Raw genomic sequence first — 4147 nt, forward strand, 5'->3', positions numbered from 1 at the left:
TAAAAGAGAAGTTAAATGATTTAATGGTAAGTTAATAAAATACAGTGAGCCTAAGGGAAAAAGTACAAAATGACATATAATAAAAAATTGTAACTCATATGGTTACAACTGTGGCTATTACTAATTATTGTGTTACTAATCAATTTTCTTTAGAACATAAATCAAAGCCATTAATTTGAATTTGGTGTATATATATAATACATACACAACTTTACAGAAAATACTTTTCCTAATCTTTAAACTTTAAAATATTGGAAACTAAATATCTCTGCTGATTTGTATTTTGATATAGAACAAAAACAGAACATTCAACTAGAGATGTTTATCCAACAGTAAATCTCTCCAAGTTAACAATGTCTTCTCCTCATGATACTTATGACAGGATACGCAATGTCTTGAGAGTATTCAGAATGAGAAAAATGTCAGTCATAGCTTTAACACCTTACTTTGAATAGAACTAAGGAAAAAGTATATTGGAATGTGAGACTTCATCTTTGTTTTAAAATAAGAGGTCTTACTTTTATCTCTTATAGAAAAATTCTTATCAGTTCACTATAAATATATCTAAACCACTCATTTCTGCAGCTTTCAGGTAAAGTCCATCACTTAGTTTATACAACGACTATGAGAAGAGTTCAGTAGAGATAATCTAAACATCATATCATCCATTCAAGTCCTTGGCACGATGCCTCCTTGGTAAGAGCACAACATGACTGAATATGCCATTGGTGAACTTTAATAGAAGTTAGTTTCAAAAGCTGGGAGAATTTTGCTACAGTCATACATTCTTTAACATCTTATTTATTAGCAAAAGTCAGCAAACCAGCCTTTCTTATTTTCTCATGTGCTAACATGTCATGTGTTTCTTTTCTAGGTACAGAAATCCTTTCTCTACACTTTACACAACAACTATTACAAACTAAGTTAGTATAGTATGAGCTCCAGGAAAAATGAAGAAATACTTGGCCACCAATATCCCACATTAGGAAACGTGCATTATTATCCCCTCTCTCTTCTACACAATAGGGATGTAGGGAATGTATGCACAATGTTATTCCTAGAAAATTAGTAAAGGATGGTAATTTTCCCTGCACTATCCAGCCCAACAATGAGAACTTTGTGCTTCTGGTGACTGAACAGTCTCCAAATCCTGGGGAAGAGAATTTCCATTCTTGGGCCCTGACCCTCATCCAGCCAACAGGGTTGCCTGGCTCTCCTGGGTTCAGGCTAAGGGGACACACCTGGGCCTCTGTCTTTCCTGTGGCTGCTTCCATGCTTTCCGCTGTTCAAATTCCCTGGAGCCTAGAAGGAGGCCAAAGCCCAGGCTCCCCTGCCTCGTTCCAGGACCCTTCTTGCTGCCTTGGTGTTTCTCTGGCTCAGACATCTCTGCAGAGACCCATGTGGGCCACCCCCTCCCCAAGTTTCTCCCACGCAGCTTCAGTGGCAGCTACCACTTGGGCTGGGAGCAAATCTAAAACTTTCAAGCAATAGTTTTCCATGCCCCTTGCCTCAGTCACCTGGTAAACTGTAATGTACTATTTTTTTCTCTATGAATTTTCTTACACCCTGTATTTCACATGAACAGCATCATACAATACTTCTCTTTTGTATCTGTATTATTTGAGCCACCATGATGTCTTTGAGGTTTATCCATAGAGGAGAATATATCGGATCTTTATTCCTTTTTATTCCCAAGCAATTTTATTGAGATGGATTTCACATAACAAAATAGTACTCATTTTAAAGTGAAAAATTCAGTGTCATTTAATACATTCACAATGTTGTGCAACCACTACATTTATAGAGTTCCAAAACATTATCATCATCTTAAAAGGAAAGCCTAGGCCCATTAATCATCTACTCCCCATTCCCTCATCTTCCCAGACCATGGTAACTATGAACCTGCCCTTTGACTCAATGGATTTGTTGATTCTGTGTACTCCATATAAAAACAAACATATAATATTTGAGCCTTTGTTTCTGGCTCCCTTCACTTAGCAAAACATTTCCAAGGTTCATCAACATGCTAGCATGTATCAGTACTTCATCCCTATTGACTAATGATGTTGAGCATCTTTTCATGTGCTTTTTGACAATTTTTCTATATCTTTGGAGAAATATTTATTATCTTTTGATGAGTTTTAAGAGTTTTGCGTCTAACCTGGATTTTGATCATGGTTTCCAGATAAAATTTTTCCTTATAAGTACATTCAAATGTATGTAAATAAATTTCTGAGGATCCATTTTGTATTTATCCTCTGAATTGGTGGGATATACACATTTTTGGAAATGTTACCCTAGGAACTCATTTACAAAGATGCATTCTGATGTTATGAGAATGAAATCAACTCTAAGTTTTCTCCCTCTTCATCTGGGTCATTTATTTTGACTCATATCCAATTCCTTGAAATTTCCTATTCATCCCAATATGTATTTCCCCATTTGAGGAATATATATCATTCATCTTTGTAACTGCAATATCTACTAATGGTTTTGGTATGGCATTCGTGTTGAGATAATATTTGTTGAATGGAAGGACAAATGGGCTGGAGAATAAGTAAGGATAGAGTGGTTTCTGGGCCTGAAAAATACAAATTTATTGAACTAGTGAGAACCTATCACTTGGAAATGTACTTCAAAATCATTGATGAAAAATGACCACACTACCTATTTTTAACACTGTTTAAGTCTTTTATACACATTATCTTCTTTAATTTTTTATAACACTGATGTGATCAGTATAATTTTCCTTTGTTACAGTTGATGAATTAAGGACATACAGAAAATAGGTAACCAGCACAAAAAGTAGAGATAGTGAAAGGTAGAGGAAGGATTCACCCCTTCACCAACATACCATACCATGATTGAACATTTTGTTACAGATTATGAGATAATATCATCAGACTATTAACACCAAAACACTCCATAGCATATATTTAGCACACTTTTTAGATATTCTCCCATTATCAGCACAATGTGTCTGTGGCATAGTTGCATGCATATTAAATTATTTCTGTTATCCACAGTACATATTTCATACAAATTTTATTTTTCCCATACATTTCCACATTCCTATGTCCCTGCAATAGTGATATATATCTGCTCTTGTTCACAGAAGGACATCCTTGCATCTGTAACATCAAGCACAATTCTCATCCACCTCTGGGTTCACTGATTTATTCAGTCTCTAGAATATTCTCTAGCTTTCTTTCAATTGAAATTTTTATCTCTAAACTACCTTTTCCAACCTCATTCCCACTTTTAATCCAACTGCTACTCACTATAGTGTGGCAATGACAACTCCACCCAAGTACATACTTTTACAGTCAACTTAATTAAAACTTCTACATGCATTAAGAATCTCTACACCTTCTCAGACATCAAGTTATCTCCTAATAACTTATACTCTAAGTTTTGAATCCTTGTGTTTATTTTGCTTATTTATTTCATATAAATAATACCATGCAATATGTGTAATTTTGTGCCTGGCTTTCTCCCCCTAATGAAATGTCTTCAAGATTGATTTATATTAACAAATGTGTCCCAATTCCATTTTTTTTTTCTGCAGCGTAACCCATTGAATGTATATACAACATTTTGTTTTTCCACTCACTGGTTGAATGACCTGTTATTTCCATCTTTTGTTCTTTGTGAATAATGCCTCTAAATAGATAAATAAATAACAAAAAAAATGAATCAATGAATATGGAAATGTGCAAGAAAAAGAACACTCCTCAAAGGAAGAGTATATTTAAGGCCTGCTTTATGACCTTATTACTAAGACTCTAAGACTCCCCAGTATTCAACATCGGAGGGACCAACACTGAGGCTATTCTATGTGCCTTTGTGTGTTACATGGCAGAAGAACTAAGATACATGGCCATGCCTGTACTATAAAGCAAGGCAATACTGAAAGGTGAGGCCCATGGTAGAAAATGCTTTATACTTGCCCCTAGATGATTACATTCTCAAAATGGAGGATGCAATCTTAGAGTAAGAGAAAAGGATACTATGTGTGGAATAAGAGTCACCAGGACAGCTTCAGCAGACATCACTAGGTGACTGAGGAAGTTGTAAGAACAAGCATGTTGCACCACCCCCTCAAAACCATTGAGCATTTTAGAAGATGGGCTAAACCATGGAATAA

The 4147-nt window shown here is 35.3% G+C and overlaps 1 pseudogene; it reads right to left on the reverse strand.

Moving 5' to 3' along the window:
* Nucleotides 1-656: 656 nt before the first annotated feature.
* LOC101414608 (ADP-ribosylation factor-like protein 5A pseudogene) lies at nucleotides 657-1170 on the reverse strand (annotated as a pseudogene).
* Between the last annotated feature and the right edge of the window lie 2977 nt (nucleotides 1171-4147).

The sequence above is a fragment of the Dasypus novemcinctus genome, chromosome 30 (genome assembly GCF_030445035.2).
Source record: "Dasypus novemcinctus isolate mDasNov1 chromosome 30, mDasNov1.1.hap2, whole genome shotgun sequence".
NCBI classification, from domain to species: Eukaryota; Metazoa; Chordata; class Mammalia; order Cingulata; family Dasypodidae; genus Dasypus; species Dasypus novemcinctus.